Source organism: Pelophylax lessonae (genome assembly GCF_965119305.1).
Source record: "Pelophylax lessonae genome assembly, chromosome: 2".
Taxonomy (NCBI): Eukaryota; Metazoa; Chordata; class Amphibia; order Anura; family Ranidae; genus Pelophylax; species Pelophylax lessonae.
In genome coordinates this window covers 155560642-155572071 of record NC_138769.1, presented here as the reverse complement: position 1 = coordinate 155572071, position 11430 = coordinate 155560642, and positions in this window count along the sequence as shown.

The following is an 11430-nucleotide window of genomic DNA, read 5'->3' as shown; positions in this document are numbered from 1 at the left end:
GTGTATGTTTATGGCAAGTAATATTTCTTTTACAACTGTGAAACGATACTGTCAAAGCAAGAATTTTTTCTTCTAACACCTTTACTGCGTAGGTTATAGTACAGTGACGCTCTGTTACCCAGATTGTTGGATATACGTGGTTGTTAAAATTTGTAGAAAAGCTGTTATTCTTCCGTCATTTCAAATTATTGGGGCAGAAAAAATCCTAACCATATGTATTACATGATGGGTGGACATTGGAAAACAATCTGACCTCTAAAGCATCTTTGGCCTCCCTGTTTTCAGGTAAAGGTAAAGCAATGTTCCAATTTATATTGCCCTAGTTTAGCAAAAAAATGCTTTGGTCAGGTAATTGGCCTGTGAATATGACATTGGTTCCCCAAAGTTCTCTTCAGTCCCTGTCTAGTATGGACCTAGTGCCCATGTGCAAAATGTAGACTTGTACCCCACATGGCTTAAAAATACTTCAGCTACACCTTTAAAGTGATTCTATGGTGCTAAAAGTGTAATAATGATAGTAGGAAGGTGTTTAGACGTGCCTGCATGTGTGCTTCCCTTTACTATGCCAGCAGCCTCAAAGCCTGGGAAACCTAGAATACAAATAGCAACTTCAGGAACTGAGTTCACATATGACCCAGTCCCTTCTTGCCTCCCTATTAATGCATAGGGAAGCCCATCATACTTATAAACCAATAGAAAGGCATGATACTAATGAAGCACTGTGGCCAAGCTCAATCTTCAGTCCTCAGAGTCCTCCTTCTAAAGCTAACATGCAAGATGAGGTGAAGGGGGATGCAATGGTGTTCCTAGCATATTTGACACCAAACTTCTTGCTACCCTTCTACTACAATAATGATAATATAATAATATTAGCAATAATCATACAAATAAACTAATGATGATAACAGCCAGAAAAAAATGGAAAAGATGGAAACTGTACTGACCCTGTACTTTGGTGGATAGTATAGTGCCCCTAGATTTAGTCTGTAGGGGTACATTTTGATATTAAATTAGTTCCTTTTGTGGGGCATAGAAACAAGTTATTATAAAAAAAAGTGGCATAGGAAGCTGAGCACTACCATGATGGATATTTACCAATGCCAAAATTAACATACAGAAAGGAGAGCTCCTTTTTATTAGGTTTGAGGGCTACATTGAAAAAACACAGAACTTTAAATTTCAGTTTTTGGGGATGTGATAAATCTGTATGTGCTCTTATGGAGCAGCACAAGCCTCAGAGACAGTATATTCTGGCATTGCATATCTGGCTATGGAATCAATATTTTTGCTTTTAGAAGTAGCTGACACACAGCAGCACTCCAAACTTCATTCCAAAATGTATTCCAGTATATTCCAGTAAAAAAAAAACACTTTTTCTCAGATAGTTTTATCAGTATCACATGTCACAGAGGACAACATTGTCTTCAACTCCTCACCTCCTCCCAGGTTTTTGGAAAGTTGATTAGTCCCCCATCGGCCTATCCACCTTTCTCCTTCTTCGCCCCCCAATCCTCCAATTTCTTGACCTAATAATGAAGGCATGTAGCAACACTGGCACATAGGCAGAAGCCAGTCTTATCTCCAAGCTACTGTAGGTCCACACAGTTCAGCACTTTGGGTGTTGTCAATTTTTCTGATGCCTACACTACCCTTGTTATTAGCAGCATCTGCCTGCAAATGGATAAGCAGGTGTTTTGCTATGAGGTTTATTTTTATTGTATTTTAAACCATGGATGCACAGGGCTGCTGGTAGAAATCAAGTGACCCCGTACAGCATACTTGACAGGGCCCCCCTCGAAAATATCAAACAATATTTTCACCAAAAATACAAGAAAATCATTATTAGAGGACACAAACGTAACATAACTTACACATTTCCTGTGTAGCACCCTCCTAGGTAGGTGCTAGGTGGATTAAATCGTAGCAGCTCCATCTGCTTATCAGGAGAGCCAGATTGTTAGTTTTGCCTGTTGCATGTGTCCATGTGTGATTCATCTGGTCTGAGGGAGTGTCCCCCACTGTATCCAATAGGGGAGCCTGTTGGACAGTAGAGGAAACCCAGCCAGTGACACACAGGCTATTATGACTATCCCAGTGGGTTGGCATAACAGTGGTGCATCCTGGGATATGTTATAAAAGCTACAGGCACATGTGACAGGGGGTCTTTGGGCGGGAAGCCAGGTCCCAGGAGGAGGGTGACGGTTGTCTTTCCTCCTGTTGCTGAGGAAGGTGGTCACAGGCTGTCGGCCTTGTGGATCAGAAGTGTGGAGCTGAGCCAGGAGGTCCAGTGTATGCTGACAAGGGAGTTGGAGGCAGAGCAAACCAGGGAAAAACAGTGTCCGGGAGTACCGGGAAGCTTGCCAAGGGTCTGCCCAGGAAGAGGACCACTCCAGTAGAGTGTCAGTGGACAGGAGGTCAGCATACACAGCAAGTGAGAAAGGGGGTGCCAAGTTAGACCCTGAAGAGTAACCTAAACAAGAGTTCATATTCTTTATCTTCACTTCAGTGGCGAGGTGAAGAAATGGCCTTGCCGCACACACTGCAGTTAGTTGTCCTCAGGATTTGTGCGTAGTTCAAGTTGGAGTATCCCACTCATCCCTTCTCCCATCCCAGTTCTAAAAGAAAACACAAAAAACCAACATCCCCTGGACTGTTTATTGACTGAGCCAAGGACCTAAAATGCCATTTGTCTACTATCCGTTGCTAAGGATAACCCAGAGGAATCCAGAAGGTGCAATTCTCAGCAGCTCCCTAAGGGGCAGTGCTACACCTGCTAAATCTAAAAGATAAAACTGTATTGAAGTAGTAAAGTTTTGTGTGTAAAAAAGGGTCCCAATGCTCATTCACATAAGTGCTGTGGCCTGTATAGTGTGATTTTTTTTTTTTTTAATGTGGCTACTGCTGTGTGCAGGCAGCCTTTGTTAAGCTATGGGGATGCAGCAGTTGTATTAACAGCCACAGGTCTTAATTTGACAGGTAAGTGGATGCAGGTACATGCCTCCAAACACAGAGAGTGTGCATTCGAGGCCACTCACCTGCACTGGGACCTGCAGCTGAGTTCATGCAGCCATTGCATACCCATAGAGTAAAAGATGGAGACAAATTGCTCATTTACACCGTATGTGAATGAGCCCCCCCTCCCCCGGGCACAGGGGGTAACATATGTGGGCAGAACAGGGAGGAGGATCATTGTGGTAGGGTGGGGGTGCAATTACAGTAACTATCCACTGTGCTGGTGTGAGGGAGAGAGTCTGAAACCGGCTTTCAGCTGCTGCAGGGAGAGAGTTCCTGTAATTGCATCCTCTTCACAGCAATATCTATCCTTGTTTAGGCCCCCCTGTGTGCCCAGGCCCCCTACAGGAGGACTAGTGGTCCCCCCCTATCAGCGGCCCTCCACTCAGGACATTCTAACAATTTTTGCTTTTCAGATAGATCAGGCACATTGAGGTTGATTTACTAAAACTGGCGTATAGTGGAAAAATCTGGTGCAGCTGTACATGGTAGCCACTCATCTTCTAATCTAACTTCAGCTTGTTTAATAAGGCTTTGCCAAAAACCAAACAAAAAAAAAAAAACTGTAAGCTGATTGGTTTCTATGCAGAGCTGCACAAGAATTAGCGCTCCAGATACTTAGTAAATCAATCCTAATGCATTAACAACTATAGTGGTAAAAGAAACTGTCATGCAACCGCTTTTATTAGTAACATGCTTTTTTTTCATTTAATGAAGCAAACATTTACTTTAAAATACCTAAAAATAAAAGGAACAGGACAAAACACTTTTAGCCTGAATTGCCCTAAAGGAAAAGTATGGGGATGGAAAATAATAAACATACATTCTCACTGCTATGGCTGCAGCATCACTATAATGCTGCAGCTGTCCCCTGTCAGTTCCAAGACTGAGAACTGAGTGATCACATGATCGCTGATCACTCAGTTCTCCGTCGGCTCTGAGCAGATAACCAGCTGCCGATCAGACATTTGGATGGATTCCAAAAATATGGCTGGGATCTTTCCAGAGCCTGAAGTGGCTCTGTGACATCTCACCCATTGTCGGCTGATTCTGGGTCACCGGAGAGCACAAGTAAGTGCACTCCTGTGACCCACAAAATAAATATGAAAAAGCTTTGGCCATACTTCTCTTTTAATTTCAGAGACGTGTGGCAAGAGTTTTCGTACAATAAAAATTATAGCTTTGCAGCTGAGGCACAGCTACAAAAAAATTCCAGTGATAGGACAACATGCTTTTAGACTGAACAGATCTCAAATTGAAAGACATGTGGCAGGAGTTTACCCGCAATACAAATTATAGCTTTGACGCTGACACACAACTACTAAAAAAAAATCTAGTGCAATGCCAACATACTTTTAAGCTTAATATTCTTCAAGTTCAGACATATGTCAGGAGTTTTTCTGCAATAAAAATTTCAGTTTTGCAGTTGTAACAAAGCTTTTTTTAAAAAAATCCCCAGTAGGCGGCCAATACACTTTTGTTTGAATAGTCCACAAAATCAAAGACACAAGGCAGGAATTTTCTTGTAAGTGAATGGAAAAGAGGGGAAAGTTGTGAATATTGAGAGCTTCTTGGTCAACAGAGGGATCACTGCCCTCACTGAGAAGTGCTGCAAGGAGGCCCTGTTGAAACACTTTGTGAAAGTGGCGCATTTTGCGCTCCCTCTTGGATGGTGGCAGAAGATTGGCCACTTTGCCCATCAGGGACCCGATAGAGTGGACACCCAGTAACAGTGCTTCTTCTTGATCATTCATATTGGTATGTCCTTGTGTAGGCAATGGAGCTTGAAGAACTTGAAATACCACAAATGCTTACTGGACCAGGTGTCTGTGGTCATGTAAATCCTGCCTTTGACAAAATGGTCCAGTAACACAGACAGGTTTTTCTCCAGGTAAAGGTACAGAGCAGGAATGACCATCTGGGAAAAGCAATAGAACCTAGGTTCCTGTCATGCTGGGACATCACAGGCTATACTTTGGTGTAAGTAGGCTGTTTCCACCATTTTGTATGGAAGCAGTTGTAGTGCCAGCATCTCTACTAGGGTGGCAGTGAGGCACATGCTTCTGAGAGTTTTTTTTTTTTTTTTTTTAGGCAACAGGAACCAGGAAGGCGAAACTGGGCCCTTACGGCTGTCTCAGTCAGGTGCTGCTGCCACAAGTCTCTCTGTGTGTTGTTAGGGTTTCCACGACACGTGTTTCCTGCAGAGTTTGCAGATCACAAAGCTGTTGGCATACCAAAAAAGGGCAACACTGCAGAGGAGGCTGGACTGGCTTTAGGGGTAACAGTGAACATTGCCTTTTGGGCAGTGCCACCAGAGGGATTTGGACAACTGCTGTTTGCCGCTCTCAGTGAACTACACCTGCCACTCAACAACTTTCAGAGTAGGGTATGCAAGCAGTTCACCCCTCTGCAGCAGCATGTAATTTAACTAATAAGAAGAGCGGAGGTGCCCGGCTGTGCAGCATCAACAAGAAAGACATTTTCTCAGAAGCAAGTAGAGTCACCTTGCCAACCCCAACCCTCAGCTGCAGATTGGTGCATAGAAGCCCTGTGGCCTGGGACTGAGGGGCTTTGTGGTTAACTAAATATTACAAGGGCTTTATTATGGAGGCATAGTAAGATGGCTAACCTGATGAATAGTGTTTTGCCCTGATGTAAATACACTGTCAATATGTTGCCTGTATATTGCTGGTGTTCTGAAATAAAGACTGTGATTCTGTGTTGGAATATACACTGATTAATTTTTAGAGGCAGGGAAAAAAGAAGGTACGCACTCCAGCACCCCTAGGGACAGTCATAAGACCAAGCCTCCTGTAACAGGGAGACCCATCCACCCTGTACAAGTCTCATCCATCAGACATTGTAAGCAAGAGAGAAAAGCCCATGCCATAAAGGAACCTGAAATCAAAAAGGTGAACAGAAAAAAAATAACAATAAAAAAGTCAGTCCCCCACCCCTCAGAATCCATTTAAAGCAGGAACACTTGAGTCCCCGATCAAACAGCCCAAAGGCAATAAGAAACTTGGAGGTGTGTGATCAATTGGGAAGTGTTGTACGTCCCCCCTCACAAAACATCTGGGTATGCTGGAGTGACAAAGTTACCAGGAGTTCAAGAACACCTGGACAAAGCCAGGGGCACACACTTAGTTTGCTGGTGCTGTGCAGCAATTAAGGCCATCAGTGGCAACAAAAAAAAAAAAAAAACAAAAGAAAGAAACAAGAGCCACAGTAGAAAAATATCTTCATTCCTGCAGAAGCAGGGATTCCAACCAGACAGTGGCATCCTTAAGAGAAATAAATGGCCACAGTATGTTCCACAGCTGTATCCTTCACGTTGCTGACCCTCACCTCCGCAGTCGTCAGCCTAGAGCGAATTTTGTCCAGGTCTTGTCCTAGCAAACCAATGTCCAGCTACACCACCTCTATCTTGGTAGTAAGCACAGTCTGACTGGCTGCAATGGCTGCCATCACCTCTGGGATCCCCAGAATGAGGAGAGCAGACTCCTCTGGCCCACCATGTTGACATGTGGCTCTGATCCACCCCCCACTGAGGGGGGGTTTGGGCTAGCGGCCATGAGAATCTCAGGGGGGGAAACAAAGCTTTTTACCCCCTTTTGTGTGGCCTGAGGTTCTATGAGGCATCCGTGGTCAGAACAGCAGTGCAGGATTCGAAAAAGGTCAAGGTAAGGAGAAAAGAAGCAGAACACCACAGCAGAGCTCCTACTGACACGTCCGCTCACTTCATCTTGGACACACTCTACTTCCAATAGCTCGAACAAAGGCTCTGGAACAAAAGGGTACTGGACACTGCAAAGCTCTTGAACATAACAGGTGGAGCTGGGACAACCAAGTCCGTCACTGACCCCACCCTCATCCAGGAGACAAAAAAGGTGTCAGCCATGGCCCCAACATTGAAGCAGGCCCTAATTGCATGCCAGCATCCTTCACTTTAAGTGGTGGTAAGATTCCTCATGAAAATGGCTTAACTTCTCAGCCCCTGTATATTTTGGAGCAGTCTTTGGCTCACTTAATGACTTCACCTGGGGCTCTGCAGCCACTAGGCCCCCCTCGGGACATCCCACCATGTCCCTGGACCAAACAACACTGGTAAATTGGGCTTCATCTCTAAAAGTAATCTTGCAGTAACAGGCTCTGTAGTTGTCTCACCACCAGTGTTGCTGGATGGCTGCTGGGAGTGGTCACAATTCAAGTCTGCCAACTCCTGGAGTTCCTTCTCAAGCTCTTGCTCAACAGACAGACATGGATAGAATGCATGTTCACACTCAGTTCAATTTCCAGCCACTTGACACAACACGGTCAAAGCATCAATCCTTCTTCACATCATCCCCTGCCACTTCTCCAAACAGATGGGTCTCCCCACACAGGTTTGAATTCTGCAAACTACATAAAAATATGGGGAACCTTGGCACAAAGCTGGCCCAGGTCCTGCACCACTTCTTCCTGGATGGAGCCATCACATACCTGTCTTTGGATACACCATCTTGAACACATGTGTTCCAGCCATAGACCCTCACAAAACATCCCTGACCAGAGGCAAAAAGTTAAATAAAGAAATGTCCACTCTTAAATGGGTTTTAACACTTTATGCTCTCTATAATATCTTGAGACAAATGGGGTCATAACTCTGCCATTAAGAGGTCTCTGATTTTAAATTACCTTCGTAAATTCCCACTGCAGATCTGTGTATTACAGAAAACCCTCCTTCTTGGTTCCTGTATATTGAGACTTAAGTGAGCCTGGGTCAGTTTCCTCTACCATGCAACGTACTCCAGCCACTTAAGAGGGTCAGTGTTTTGGTGCTCAGGTCCCTCCCGTTTCAGCTCCTGGACATAAAAACTGACCCTGGGTTTCACTAATTAATTATGCACGCTATTATTGCAAATGTAAGTTTTGTATTGGTGTGGCTTTATTTACCTCCTTCGGCCAATGTATTATTGCTCTCCACTATCATGGAGGTGGTGTTCCAATATGGGGTGAATAATATGCTTTTTTTGGGGTACTTTAATTTTGCTCCATGTTCGGATATGAACAGGCTTCACACCACCTCCCGTTGGTCCTTCGGCCTGGCCCAGTGGTCGACTACCTTCACTTTCGTAGATGTTTGACAACATTTTCTTCCCTCTTTACGAGAATTCACTTATCATTCAGCCTCATACAAGACACTCTCTTGGAAAGATTTGGCATTCGCCTCCCATGCAGTACTGCAACAGGTGTCTGCCAATCTCCTTGATCAATGTGGATGCCTAGATATTGGCAAAAGTTCTTGCCAACCATATTTACAAGGATCTTTAGGGTGTCATCCAGGTAGTTCAGACTGGAAAAACAGGAGCAATTTTGTGAAAATTCATACGTCTGGAAAACCAAATCGCATTGAATTGTCACAGAAACAAACGACTGGACTTTCTAAGGCACATCATAGAATGAATCAGAATGGCTCATGTATTGTAAAATATATCCTTTTTATTTGTTGCAAAAAAATAAAAATTGAGAACAGAAAGTACACATAGAGCTTGTCCTCTTCAAGAGGTAACCATTAACATTGATTATTAAAATCGCATAGCCCAGGACAATCTATTTTATCCAGATAGGCCCGTGGGTGACTGGAAAAATTGTGTGGGCTATGATGCATTCATAATGCGTTCACAACAATAGTTAAACAACTATAAATTCGTATCTGATCTTTTGGTCTACGCGTTTCGCAGCGTGCTTCTTCAGGACCACATTTTAGCATCAGATAAATCTTAAGACAAAGAGAATGTTTCATTAGTACACTTATAATAAAGATAATATATAATACAGTTTGTGTGCACATGGTCTAAATCAACTCGCACCTTATGGGTGTAGCCAGTGTCTCCCGGGCGGACATAGAGGATGCGATACAGGACGATCAAGGCAGAGTTAATGATCTTAGTGGTATCTATTATAAGATCTAAAAGTATATATAAGATGTAATTTAGAACATTTATACTTAATAGATTAGCCTTAGCCCTCTCATTGACTATGCCTACCTGTATTTCATTGCTGTATATATATATATGTCTATGTCCGCCCGGGAGACACTGGCTACACCCATAAGGTGCGAGTTGATTTAGACCATGTGCACACAAACTGTATTATATATTATCTTTATTATAAGTGTACTAATGAAACATTCTCTTTGTCTTAAGATTTATCTGATGCTAAAATGTGGTCCTGAAGAAGCACGCTGCGAAACGCGTAGACCCAAAGATCAGATACGAATTTATAGTTGTTTAACTATTGTTGTGAACGCATTATGAATGCATCATAGCCCACACAATTTTTCCAGTCACCCACGGGCCTATCTGGATAAAAATTGTCCTGGGCTATGCGATTTTAATAATCCATGTTAATGGTTACCTCTTGAAGAGGACAAGCTCTATGTGTACTTTCTGTTCTCAATTTTAAATTTTTTGCAACAAATAAAAAGGATATATTTTACAATACATGAGTCATTCTGATTCATTCTATGATGTGCCTTAGAAAGTCCAGTCATTTGTTTCTGTGACAATTCAATGCGATCTGGTTTTCCAGACGTATGAATTTTCACAAAATTGCTCCTGTTTCTCAATTTTTGGATGATGGCACCTATTGGGTAGTTCAATCTCTCTTATGTAGTTCAGACTGGGTTTATGCCTGGAAAGGGCACCAACATAAATCTTAGACGTCTGTTCCTAATTTTGTTGACCACTTATGCCAATAGTGGCCAGAAAGTTAATGCTTCCCTTGATGCCAAGAAGGCATTTGATTCCGTAAAGTGGAAATTCTTATGGGAGGCGATGCGAAGGTTTGGTTTCAGACCTCAATTCCTTACATGGCTGGCTATGCTTTACTGAGCTCCCACCAACATTAGTTTTTCTGAGCCCTTCCTACTGCAGAGAGGTACTTGGCAGATATCACGTACCTGATCAGAGGCCGAGGTGCTGAGAGGGCTTCCCTTGTGGCTAAGTGCAAGGCACCCCTGAAGGTGGAGACAGAGGATGCTGTGCCCAAAGGAACAGGGGTCGCCAGCTGCAGCAAGCTCCGGTGAAGAGGTGACTGCTGTGGTAGTAGACACATAGTGCGTGCTGAAATGCAGGTTCCCTTGAATGTGACTGGAGGAGGTAGCCAAGAGCGAGGTCAAGGTCAAGCCAAGGGGTCAAACACAGTTCATCAAGCAGTAGAGGAGTCCGAAGGAGCAAGCCAGGGGTCATACACGAGAACAGCAGACTGGAGCAGAGTAGGTAAACAAGCCGGTGGTCGGAACCAGGAGGAGAGACAAGACAGGTGAGACAAGCCGGGTCGGTATCAGGTAATCCAAGTAAACAGGAACAGGAAGCAGGAAACAGGAAGCTGAAGATCATCCAGCAACTAATGGCTGGAGCAGGCTGGTTTAAATAGGCCACTGGGCGTCGCTGCATTAGTGTGGGCGGAAGATCCAGCTCGCTTGTAGGAAGTTCCCTGACAGCAGGGCTGTCCACTGTCCCCCTCTCTATTTGCCTTGGTGCTTGATTCAGTGTTACCGTTTTGTTAAATGGCTAAGGGTGGGCCCTGGAAGAAAAGGTCTCATTTTATACTGACGATGTTCTCCTCTATCTCCATGATACTAATTCCTCCTTGCGGGCCGCTCTTGATGTTTTTAATGAATTTGGCTGATTCTCCGGGATCCAAATCAATTAGTCAAAGTCAATTCTCTTCCCTCTAGACACTCAGGCATTGGTGACTGGGATACCCCGCTGAGATGGGTGGATCCATTTAGTTACTTGGGTTCAGTGGGAGCCCTTAAGGTTCAGTGGGAGCTTTTTACGTCTTTAATCTGCATCCATTATTATTTCAACTGTGAGATAAGTGTTCCACTTGGGCAACTCTGCCCCTAAATCTCATGGGGCCAATTAACATTCTCAAAATGGAGTTCCTCCAAAAAAAAAAACGTTTCTGCAACTGCCTACCTAACTCCTTCTTCAGAGAGATTGTGTTAGGTCATTTTTATGGGGTGGTGCCCATCCACATTTGGTCAAATCTACCTCAGACCTTCTGGTGCGGTGTGGAGGACTGGCATTGCCTGGTTATCATATCTATTATTGGGCAGCTATTCTTGTCACTGTCCACTGGTGGTTTGTACTTTCCTGACCAATGCTGCAGTCTGCCTGGAGGCTGCCCTGTTAGAGTCCCTTTAAGAGCTTGGCAATCTGGTATATGGGGGGGGGGGGGACAGGCGTATCCCAGTCTTCCACACCCCACTAAGATGACACTTCGGGTATGGGCAATGGACAGGAGGAGATTCTTGCGACCAGAATGTTGGTCCCCATATTGCCATCTTTGGGGTAACCTCAGCCTCCTACACTTCTGCCTTTTGCCTGATTTCCAGCCTTGGGACTGTTATGGTGTCAAAACCTTGTG